The 12,719-nt window shown below is 39.0% G+C and overlaps 1 protein-coding gene and 1 long non-coding RNA gene across 3 annotated transcripts in view; one reads left to right on the top strand and one right to left on the bottom strand.

Moving 5' to 3' along the window:
• slc35f4 (solute carrier family 35 member F4) overlaps positions 1-12,719 on the bottom strand; it is a 140,523-nt gene that overhangs the window by 8,747 nt on the left and 119,057 nt on the right. The window lies entirely within an intron of this gene.
• The window catches only part of LOC132385350 (uncharacterized), a 27,530-nt gene extending 14,811 nt beyond the window's left edge, over positions 1-12,719 (top strand). The window contains exons 3-4 of the long non-coding RNA XR_009509163.1: positions 839-956; positions 5,122-12,719. This is a non-coding gene — a long non-coding RNA (uncharacterized LOC132385350). The remainder of the gene's footprint in view (positions 1-838; positions 957-5,121) is intronic.

The following is a 12,719-nucleotide window of genomic DNA, read 5'->3' as shown; positions in this document are numbered from 1 at the left end:
GCTTCAATGAAAACTAGTTTTATAACCACATTTATAATTAGACTGTTGATATTTGAAAACTTTGCTACCATTCTTCAAATTGGTGCACAACTGTGATACTTAATGGGCAATCTTGAAATGTTCCCCAGTTAGAATTAAAAGAAATTACAAGTGGTGTTAAAACGTTCATTTAACAAATGGTCCACTATTTTCCTAATAAGATGTCAACATAATAACTTGGAATAAAATATTAACCTACTCCTAAAAATAATGGTGATATTAAAAAAGCATCAAATGGGAGGAATTGTTTTCCACATTAGAAAGCTAATATCCGGTTACTAATGTTCACTGTCAGCCAATCCCGTGATTTAAAGCAAACTTTAGATCAGTCTGTCCTTCATTCAATTTGTGAAGTATAAATGAACTTTTAACCTTGTAATCAATGGTGATGTAGTCTTAAAAAATGAAAAAGATGAAATACATCATCAAACCACTACTTAACATAAGTGGTATGAATCATCTGAAAACCTACCTTAGCATCATTTCCATATCTGACAAAGATTATCATTGAACATATGTCAGAGTAGCAATTTGTCTAATTTTATCCATGTCTTAACATTCAATCACAGATTGCAAACTTAGTCAAGCAGAACAATGTACTTTTTTAACATTTAATACTGTAGCAGTAGAGGATAAAGGCCAAGACCCAATTAGCAGGAGATGATGTTGAAAACAGAAAACACGCAGACCAAAATCAAAGGACAGTTACAGACTATTACAAAATTTGTTTGTACTTTTGTTGTCTGTTCTGTAGTTAAATTGAGCTTGAATTAACTTTAATTTTTTGCATTTGCTTTAGTCTCCCAGCTGTCCATCCTTGTCTCCAATATCCGATGATAATTATTGGAATAGCTATGCGAGATCCACTTTGACACAAGGCAATTCATAATACATGAGATTTGCTTTTGCAAAGAAAGGTACTTATTTTAAATACTGTTCAGCTATCTGGAGCCAGTGCTTTACAATTGAGATACAAGAGCACTGCCTTCTCCTACTATTAATGAAAATTGAAGAGGCTGATTATGTCTTCAGGATAAGGAGAATTTTAAATCTTCCACAAACTGAACAAATGCAAATGCAAATTCAGGCCATCAAGTTAACATTGAGCAACATAGTATTTGCAAGTTAGCACCCATTTTCTTCCACTTTAATTTTAAAATAATTTTGGTTTAGAGACGTAGCACGGTAACAGGCCCGTCTTGTCCAATGAGTCTGTGCCACCCAACTACACCCATGCAATCAATTAACCTGCTAACCCTTGCGTCTTTGGGATGAGACAGTGAATCAGACCAGCCAAGTGGGTCACAGGGAGAACATACAAGCTCTTTACAGACGGCAGTGGGAATTGGACCTGCATCGCAATAGCATTATGCAAACTGCTACACTACGGTACGGTGTACGGTGTACTGTACACTCTGATGGTGGTGTCTGAAAAAAGGATGCTGTCCAAGTTGCACGCCATCTTGGACAATGTCTCCCATCCACTCCATAATGTACTGGTTAGGCACAGGAGTACATTCAGCCAGAGATTCATTCCACCGAGATGTAACACTGAGCATCATAGGAAGTCATTCCTGCCTGTGGCCATCAAACTTTACAACTCCTCCCTCGGAGTGTCAGACACCCTGAGCCAATAGGCTGATCCTGGACTTATTTCCACTTGGCATGATTAACTTATTATTATTTAATTATTTATGGTTTTCTATTGCCATATTTCTACACTATTCTTGGTTGGTGCAGCTGTAACGAAACCCAATTTCCCTCGGGATCAATAAAGTATGTCTGTCTACTGTACCGCCCCATTTTGTTTTACTTTTTAGATTTATTAATAAAGTAATTTTTTTAAAGATGCTTCAGGTTCAAAAGTAGCAAGAGCTAGGTCACTAATTCAAAGCAACTCCCAAGGAAGAGGTACAATGCAAAAAGATGCATTTCTTTTTATTTAAATATAGATTAGGAAAAAAGCATTATTAAATTGCATTAATAACTTAACATCAGTAACAAAGTTTTGAACTGTTTGGACTTAATTACCAGCATTAAAATATTATTAAGCAATGCAAAGCAGACCACCAAGGTCACTAACCAATTCTCCTCAAACCTGATATGTATGGCCTCTGTTAGTCTCAATAGACCCAATAGACCATGGATTTGCACCTTGGAAAGCTTCCAGGGTGCAAGCCTGGGCAAGGTTTCTTTTTATGGGAGACCGGCAGTTGCCCAAGCTGCAAGTCTCCCCTCTCCATGCAACCAATGTTGTCCAAGAGAAGGGCATTAGGACCCATACAGCTTGGCATTGGTGTTGTCGCAGAGCAATGTGTGGTTAAGTACAGCCTCAGCCAAGGCTTGAACTAGCGACCTTCTGATCACTAAACGAACGCCCTAACCACTTGGCCATGAGCCAACACATACCAGATCTATCAGGGCGCTTCAGAAATCTTTTGTCACTTTTCATGTGACCAGCTCATGATGTGCACTGCTTGAAATTTTATCACTTCAATTTGTTCCCTGTAGTTACTGCCTGTTATGCCAACTTGTTCCCCATATTCAGGGTTATATATTTCACTTTATAACAACAGAATATAAAACTGTGGTTTTGGATTAAAAATATGCATTAATTTATTTTAAACTAAAGATAGGTAAATATTAAAACTAATATTTGATAGATTTGATCTAAGGCCTGAACTTTAATTCAGAAAATGGAATGGCAAGTCAAATTGAATGTTCTTTATCTTGGGGGGTCTACAGCTCTTCAAGGTGCTGCAAAAAATCTTACTTTCTTCTATTATATTTCATTTATTTTTATAATTCACTTTCAGTGGCCAGATTCACCTCATGTGATCTCACACTAAATCATAAGCTAGAAAAGCAGTACTAGGCCATTCGGCCTATCAGTTTAACCCACCTGGTTAGTGGTAGGCTGAATCACTGCTCACAGATTTAAAGGAGCAATGCTCAGAATCTATGGTGGAAATCCCACAGCCTCAGTGAGAAAGTCCTTAAGAACGGAATCTTCTGGATGTTGTCCAAAAAGCACACTATCTAAAAGGCATTCAGTGCTGAGGTGCTTTGTTCTAGCCCATTCAAAGAGAAAACAATTACTTCATGACTCATCATTTGAGGGCACACAGATCAGATTCTTTTACCTAGCCAGTTGGTTCAGGGCCTGGTATAGTAAGTAGGAACTCTTGTTCAATCTACCTTTGACTTTTTGAGTCAGTTATTTTACTTAGCAAATTTTTTCACTCTGTCTAAACAAATATAGTTTCAAAGAGCAAATATGCCAAAAGAAATTGATTAGAAACCATATGTGTTGCTGCGGTCCAGCAATTGCTGCCTCATGGGAGATTTATCAGCATATTAAATTTAGAAGGAATGCTGACACTGCTAAGAGCTAAATTAGGCCGACTGTGAAATTTGCAATCTTACTGAAGCTTGAATAATTGGTTTGAATTCAAGTTGCCTTCATGCTTCTGCTGAGATTTAACTTTTCAAAGTATAGATTATTATGTTTTCTAACTCCAAAACATGAAACTAATCAAAATAAAAACACGGAGCTAGGAATAATGTGTCTATTTTCATTTTTACTTTAACCAAGGCACAAATGTATGACGTGGTAACATCATGATGTATGCAATTGTCTTATTTTTACATATAACCTGTAATGATTTATTTAAATGAACAAGAATGCTTAATCAAGTACTATTGAAATATTAAATACACAACGCTCCTCCCTACCTAGCTATAAACTCCAACTCAAGATAGAATGCTTTTCAGCTATATACACAGTATACTACATAATACAACTACTATACACAGACATCCACAACATAGTAAACTTTTAAATGTCCCATTCAGGCCTAAAGATTTAATCACTGCGGAGGATTTCTTACTCTTGTGGGATAAACATCTTTTCTGACAATGGGGATCACTCTGCAGGTGAGACGTGGCTTTGAAACAATCTCAGGTTCTGGGGCCTCCTCCATGGTGGTTGTAGGAGTTGATTCTGGGACCACAGGAAGTGGTTCTAACTGCTCTGGACACCTTTTTCTGGGCATGTTGGCATCCCAACAGTGCATAGCAAGCTTCACTGGATGATGTGGATCATAATGTGTGAGTACAGTCTCTGCTGTCACCATTTTCTTTGCCTTTTGGAAAGCCACCTCACACTGTTTTGTCCATTGCCATTCCTTCCAAATCTGTAGTAATGAGTTCAAGGGGTAGAGCACAGTAGCCAGGTTTGGCAGGAACCTGTAATAGTAGTTGACAAATCCTAAAAAGGACCACAACTGTGACATGTCCTTTGGCTTTGGGGAATCCACCACTGCACCACTGCTTTTCTCAACACACTTGTGTAATTCTTGTGCATCAATGGTGTGACCACAATAAGTGATGCTTGGTTTAAAGAATTCACACTTGCCACGTCATGTTCTGAGCCCATAAACTGCTATAATCTTATTAATGCTGTCTTGAAATTTTGGAGATGTTCCTTGTCATCCTTTCCGGTAACAATGATGCCATACAGGAATGTCTGGACAGCCTTGCAGCACCTGGCCCGTAGCTTTCTGCCAGAGTGCAGGTGCAAATACTGCTCCAAAAACTAAGCCTATTATAGCAATAATAGGACCTCTTTGTGAGTGATTATGATAAACAACACTTAGGACATTCTTCCATCTCCATCTGTAGCCTCAGCTAATTCCACCTTGACGATGTGTGTCCCTCCAAAAAGGTTTGCAAAGATATTCTCTACCCTGGGCACAGGGTACAGATCTACTTTTAGTGCTGGGTTGATGGTGATCACAGATCCTGATAGATATATTCTTCTTTGCCAATGAGATCACTGTCATTACCCAAGGGCTCCATTCAATCTTGGAAAGGATTCCTTCAGCTTCCATGTGATTTAGCTTACTGGTTGCTTTATCATGGATATACCATCCAGGAACCAGATGGGCTTGAAAATGGCATTTTCATTTAACACCATTTTACCATTGATATGTTTGAGTTTTCCAATGCCATCCTTGAACATTGCTTTGGCATTGTCGTCCAATACCTTTCTTAATTCACTTTCAAATGACTGTATTGCAGGGGACGTGGCATGCAAATGGTGGATGAATCTCCAATCAAGTCGTAGTTGTCCGAGTCAATCATGACCCCATGATGTTGGTCCTCCTGATTTTACTACATACAAGTTCAATGTGGCTTGTTGGTTGCTGTATTTCATTGTCATGAATGCCATTCCCACAGGAGTTATCCTTCCTCCAGTATAAGTTCTTAGTTGGATATCTTCAGACTTCAGTATCTTTGAAATTCTGTTCAAACTCATTTTGTGCAAAGACTGAAACAGCTGAGCCCATGTCCAATTACATTTTAATTAATTTCCTGTTCACTTCTGTCGTTAGCCATATTGTGTGTCTCTTGTTAGCTATCCATTCCTGTGTCACTCCCATCATTATCAGATTTTTCATTAACAACATGCAGATTAGTGCTCTTTTTGAAACTGCAATTTGAATTGCAATCATTTTCTTTTCCTTGTTCAGTCCATTTACTTTTGTTTGTCTGACATGCTCTTTGTACATGTCCTCCTTTGTTGCATTTCCTGCACATTTCTCCTTTAAACTTGCATTGGTCTGGTGTATGTGAGCTCCTGCCTGTCACAATGGTAACACAATTGTATAGCCAGGCCTATTTCTGTTCAGATGTTTTCAATTTGTTTTCACTCCCTTTCATTTTTGACTGTAACTCAATTTCACCTCTGTTTGCTGTTTCCAGTGAGACAGCAATTTCAACTGCTCTTTTAAATGTAAGTTGTGCTTCATTTAGGAGCTCTTTTAAAATGCTTTCTTGTAAGATTCCACAAATTAAACAATCTCTCAGTGCATCAATAATACCATCAGTGAACTGACAATGCTCAATCTCTTCAAAATACTGTTCAATTTGCTCGGTGTACAATATCCAGCTCTCTATTGCGCAATTGAGCATGTCTATATTTCCAATATAGCCAACCATTCCTGCTTTTTACTTATGATTATTATCACCCAATACTCATTGTTTATGAACCCATTAATTTAGTCCATTTCTGCCTTTTTTTTAACTGCTCTTGCAGAGAAAAAAAGTAGCGATTTTTTTAAACCCAACTGTTTCTGGAAGCACTTATTATTTAATTTGAATGTCTCACTTCACTCAACAGATAGGTAGTCATCACAGGTTCATTTAAAACATCCTCAACACCACTGTTATGTTTTGAAACTAATTGAAATAAAAACATGGAGCCAAGAATAACAATTCTAGCTTCATTTTTACTTTAAGGAAGGCACACATGTATGACATGGTGGCTTCATGACATATGCTATTCACTTTATTTTACATATAACCTGTAATTAATCATTTAAATAAACAAGAACACTTAATCAAACAATAACAATATTATTAAAATACTGCTGAAATATTAAATTTACAACAGAGATGTTTAGCAATCAACAGTTCAAGTGTTAAAGTTCTTAATAGAGCAGAATTTTTCATTGAGCTTCTGGTGCAAAATAGGAGATACTGCATCAATTACCCATTAAATACTCAGTTACACTGACTTCAACAGAAATTAGTAAGATAACAAATTACTGATAAAGACCACCCCAGTCAAACAATTGTCCCTAGTACCTGTTTGATTTGTTCTTTTTAATATCCAGTAGTTAGAATCATAGAGCAATACAGCACAAGTACAAGCCATCTAACCCAGCCAGTCAATGCTGTCCATGGTGCCCATACACCTAGGCCCAATTTTCTCTGTTCAGCTTATATCTATGTTCTGCTTCTGTATGTACACATCCAAGAGCTTCTTAAATGATACTATTATACCCACTTCAACCACTTCCTCTGGCAGCTAGTTCCACATACTCACCACGGTCTTTGTGAAAAAGTTATCTCTCAACTCCCTTTTAAATCTTTCAGCTTTCACCCTACACCTATGCCTCATGGTTTTGGACTCTCTTACCTTGGCAACTTATCCAACTTATCTGTGATTTTATAAACCTCTACAAGATCACCCCTCATTCTCCTACACTCCAAGGTATAAAGATGTCGCATGGCCAACCTCCCCCTATAACTCAGGCCCTCTATTCTTGGCAATTTCTTTGTAATTATTTTATGCATTTTTCACACTTTAACAATGTCACTCGAACACAGTACTCCAAGAGCAACACATACAACTTGCAACTTAATGTCCCAATTCCAATACTCAAAGAAGATCATTAGGCTTTCTTAGCACCCTCTCTATCAGTGATGCTACTTTCAACAAAATATGTACTTGTACTCCTCGATCCCTCTGTCCCATTGCACTCCCCCATGGCATACTATTCATAGTTTAAGTCCTATGGTTTGACTTTCCAAGCTGCATCACCACACTTAACTGTACTGAAGTCCATTTGCTGCACCTCAGTTCACTTCTCTAACTAATCAACATCCCCCTGTAATCTATGATAACCTTATTCATTATCAATACCTCCTAATTTTGTGTCGCCATCCACAAACTTTTTGATCAAGTTTTATGCATTTGCCTCCAAATTACTTAAAGCATAGAAATAACAATGGTACCAATATCACTCCTGCAGCACACCAATAGTCACTGGCATCCACTCTGAGAAACAACCTTCAAATACCACCTTCTGCTTCCAACCTCCAAGTCAATTTTGAATCCCCCAAACTTAACCTTCCTGACCAGCCTGCCATGCAGGACCTTGTTGAATGTCTGGTTAAAGTCCAAATAGACAACCTCCACCACCCTATTCTCATCTACCTTTTTGGTTACCTGTTCATGTAACTATTAGGTTCATTAAGCGTGACTTTTTGTGCACAAAGCTATGCTGGCTCTTCCTAATCAGAGTGTGTCTGTCCAAATGCTGATATATCCTGTTTCTCATAATTCCCTCCAGTAATTTCCCTACTATTGATGTCAGGTTGACCAGCCAGTAGTTCCTTTGCTATTCTTCTTAAACAATGGAACATCAGCACCTTCCTGTCTTCAGGAATGTTGCCAATGACTAATGATGAAGCAAATATCTCCACAATTTCTCCTCTAGCAACCCGTGTTCTCCTGGTGCATTTGGTTAGGCCCTATCCACCTTAATGTGCTACAAGGCTAGGAATGCCACCTCCCTGTAATATGAATTTCCCTTAAACCATCTCCTTTATCTCTTGATGATCTAATTTCCCTTATCTCTTGATTTTCTCCTCAGTAAACATTGAGGAGAAATATTCATTAAAAATCAAATGCATCTCTTATGGCTCAAGGTGCAGAGGGTACTGCTGATATCAAAGGGGACATACTCTCTCCCTAACCACTCCTTTAATCTTAATATAGCTATAAAACCTCTTGGAATTTTCCTTACTTATCTGCTAGATCCATCTTCTACCCTCTCTTTAAGAAGAGCTTCAGATAGAAATCAGGAAGGTTATCAAGGAATTCACTCATCCCCGACCTCCTAAATCTGACTGTGGCATGATTGAGAATCAGGCTTTACGAACAGGAGGCTAGATGAATTGGTATATTCGAAAAGTATTTGGACACTTATGTTAATTTGATCCACCTCCAACCTTTTTCCTCCTTTTTTTGCTCATTAGTGTTGCTTTGCTACAGGAACTACCTGATATACTACTTTTGTGGTAATTACTTGATGTGAATCCAGCTTTTTATTTTCCCCTCAACTGTTAATAACACAATTCAGTTTGGTCAATACTGGGGCCGCAATCTACTGACCTTTCTTTTTGCAAGTGAACAGTGAATTATGTTGTTTCGTAACATGTGACCATTTTGGCAGAAGAGATCATTTTTGGGTAGTAGTGGTTTGAAAGCCTAGTCCAAATTCCAGTTACTTCTCATCTTCTGAGGACACAATAAGTGAGAAGGATAGGGGAAATACAGTGGATGTGGTAGAAATCAGTTTTCTGAAAACTTCTGATAGGTTAATGCATAGGGGGAGGAGCGCAGTACTGATAGGGGACTTTGCCTCCCAGCTGCCAGAGTCAGTGATGTCTTGGATCTGGTCCACAGCATTCTAAAGGGGAAGGGTGCAAGTGTGAGAAGTTATGGTACCAATGACAAAGGTAGGAAAAGGGAAGAGATCCTGAAGAGAGAAATTGGGAAGTTAGGTAGAAAGCTGAAAAGCAGAACCTCCAGGGTATTGTTGGGGTACAGGACCTCAGTATTGCTGCCCGTGCAACATGCCAATGAAGGCAAGAATAGGATGATTTGGCAGATAAATCCATGGCTGAGGAATTGGTGCAAGGGACAGGGTTTCAAATCTCTGGATCTTTGGGATCTCTTCATGGGAAGGAATGACCTGTATGAAAAGGACAGGTTACACCTAAACACGAGAGGGACCAACATCCTTGTAGGCAGGTTTGCTAGAGCTGTTGGAAATTTGTCAGGTGAATGGGAACTGGACTGACAGGGCTGAGGATTGGGCAGTTGGTATACTAGTAGATGCAGTATATAGGAAGACTGTGAGGAAGGACAGGCAGATGATAGGGCAAAATTGCAGACAGTCAAATTAGTTGAAGTGTAACATGGGGGGTAAATGGAAAAGGGTAATGAATACAGAGCCGGAGGTGTTATCTTTGAATGCATGGAGTATACAGAATAAGATGGATGATCTTGTAGCAAAGTGTGAAGTTGCCAGGTGCAAGTTTGCGGGCATCATGAAGTCGTGGCTGAAAGAAGATCATGGATAGGACCTTACATCCAAGGGTACACATTGTATCAAAAGGACAGGCAGATAGACAGAGCGAGTAGAATAGTTCTATTGGTAAAAAATATTAAATCAAATCCTTATAAAGAAGTGACATAGGAGCAAAAGATGTAGAATCCTTGTGAGTGGATTTAAGAAACTGCAAGGGTAAAAAGACCCTGATGGGAGTTATATACAGCCTCCCAATAGTAGCCAGGATGTGGGATACAAATTACAATGAGAGATAGAAAATGCATGTATAAAGGGCAATGTTACAATAGTCTTGGGGGATTACTGTATGCAGGTAGATTGGGAAAATCAGGTTGGAGCCAGATCCCAAGAGATGGAATTTGTAGATTGCCGACAAGATGACATTTTAGAGCAGCTTGTGGTTGAGTACACTAGGAGAAAGGCAGTTCTGATTAGGTGTTGTGGGTGTTGTGCAGTGAAAGCTTAAGATAAAGGAACCCTTGGAAGCAGTAATTATAATACAACAGAATTCACCCTGCAATATGAGAGGGAGGAAATAAAGTCAGGTGTATCAGTATTCCAGTGGAGTAAAGGGAATTGCAGAGGCATGAGGGAGGAGCCGGCCAAGGTTGACTAGAAGGGAACACTAGCAGGGATGATGGCAGAACAGCAATGGCTGGAGTTTCTCAAGGCAATTTGGAAGGCACAGGATAAATACATCCAAAAGATGAAGGAGTATTCTAAAGGCAGGATGAAGCAACTGTGTCTGCAAAGGGAAATAAAATCAGCATAAGAAACAAAAAAGGGTGCATATAATATAGTAAAAATTAGCGGGAAGTTAGGGGATTGGAAAGCTTTTAAGATCCAACAGAAGGTAACTAATATGCCATACAGAGAGAAAGGATGAAATATGAAAGTAATTTAGCCAACAATATAAAAGAGGATACCAAAAGTTTCTTCAGATGCTGTATATAAAGAGTAAAAGAAAGGCAAGAGTAGATATCGGACTATTGGAAAATGATGCTGGTAATAATGGGGGACAAAGAAATGATGGATGAACTTAAGTGTTTTTTTCACTCTTCAATGTGGAAGACATTAGCAGTGTGTCATAAATTCAAGAGTGTCACGGGACAGCAGTGAGTGCAGTTGCTATTACTAAGGAGAAGTTGTTTGGGAAACTGAAAGGTCTGAAGATAGATAAGTCACCTGGACCAAATGGACTACACCCCAGGGTTCTGAAAAAGGTGAATGGTGAAAAAAGAAATTGTGGAGGCATTAGTAATGAACTTTCAAGAATCACTAGATTCTGCAATGGTTCTGAAGAAACAGAAGGTTGCAAATTTCATTCCACTCTTTAAGACAAGAGAGGCAAGGCAAGAGAAAGGAAATTGCAGGCCAGCTATCCTGACTTCAGTGATTGGGAAAGTGTTGGAGTCCATTATTGAGGATATTTCAGGGTACTTGAAGGCACATGACAAAAAAAAAGGCCAATGTCTGCATGGAAATCTTGCCTGACAAATCTGTTGAAATTTTTTGAGGAAATAACAGGCACAATAGACAAAGGAGAATCAGTGGATGCTACACTTGCATGTGTAGAAGATTGGCTGACTGGCAGAAGACAAGAGTGGGAATAACGAGGGCCTTTTCTGGTTTTCTGCCGGTGACAAGTGGTGTTCTGCAGGGGTCGGTATTGGGACTTCATTACATGTCATGCATCAGTGATTTAGATGATGGAATTATGGCTGTGTGGCCAAGTTTGCAAACAATACAAGGATAGGTGGAAAGGCAAGTAGTGTTGAAAAACAGGGAGTCAGCAGAAGGACTTGGACAGACTCGGAGAATGGGCAAAGCATGGAGAAGTGTTTGGTCATGCACTTTGGTATAAGAAATAAAGGTGTAGACAATTTTCTAAATAGGAAGAAAGTTCAAAAATCAGAGGTGTAAAGGGACTTGGGAGCCTTTCTGCAGGATTCTCTGCAAGTTAACCTGCAGGTTGACTGGCATCCTGACTGGCCGTGTCACCCGCTGGTACAGGAACTGTACTACCCTCAATTGCAGGGCACTGCAGAGAGTGCTGCGGACAGCTCAACGCATCTGTGGATGTGAACTTTCCTCTGTTCAGGACATTTCCAGCAGCAGATTCAGAAAAGGGTCTGGAGGATCATCAGAGGCTCCAGCCACCCCAACCACAATCAGATGCTGCTTCCATCCGGCAAACGGTACTGCAGCATTAAAGCCAGGACCAACAGGCCATCAGATTTATCAATACACACTGATCTGATTGATTTCCAAATGTACATTGTATCTGACTATACATACATATATACTACACAATTACATATACAATCTTAGTGTTTGGGCAATATCCTCCCACATTTCCCTTCCTTATTGCTTGTACATAGCAATGGAGATGCAACACCAAGATCTTTACTCCTTCATGTTGTGAGATGAATGTAAGAAATAAAAATCCTAATTCTAATTCTAGTTCTAAAAAGCTTGAGTCAGTAGTAAGGAAGCATAATAAATCCCACATGATCGAATGGCGGAACAGACTCAATGGGCTGAATGGCATAATTCTGTTCCAATGGTTTATGGTCTGATGGTCTTCTGATACAGAACCAATAGGAGGGCTGCAATTTAACTAAAATATTATAATAAATATTGGTGGTAAAATCTTATGTGTTCTTAGAATGTTAATTTGCTCTTAAGCATTGGAAGGAAGGGGATCTATAGCTTCAAGCCTCCATAAATAAAAGTTTTCCCTAACATTACAAATTAAAATAAATAAATCAATAGGTCCATCGGATAGCCTCAGGTGCAGTGATCGCAATGAATCATTAATCCATGCTCACTGATTTGAATGCAGACAGCATGCAAGCTTTGTACTGCTGTTCATTTATATAATCGCTAGTTATAGTTGGTATTCACTGCAGTGTATGCCTCATCAGGGAAAGAATGTCATGATTAGTGAATTAAAGCTGGTTTGTACTATTT

The sequence above is a fragment of the Hypanus sabinus genome, chromosome 2 (genome assembly GCF_030144855.1).
Source record: "Hypanus sabinus isolate sHypSab1 chromosome 2, sHypSab1.hap1, whole genome shotgun sequence".
NCBI classification, from domain to species: Eukaryota; Metazoa; Chordata; class Chondrichthyes; order Myliobatiformes; family Dasyatidae; genus Hypanus; species Hypanus sabinus.
This window is presented reverse-complemented; position numbering and strand designations above follow the sequence as displayed.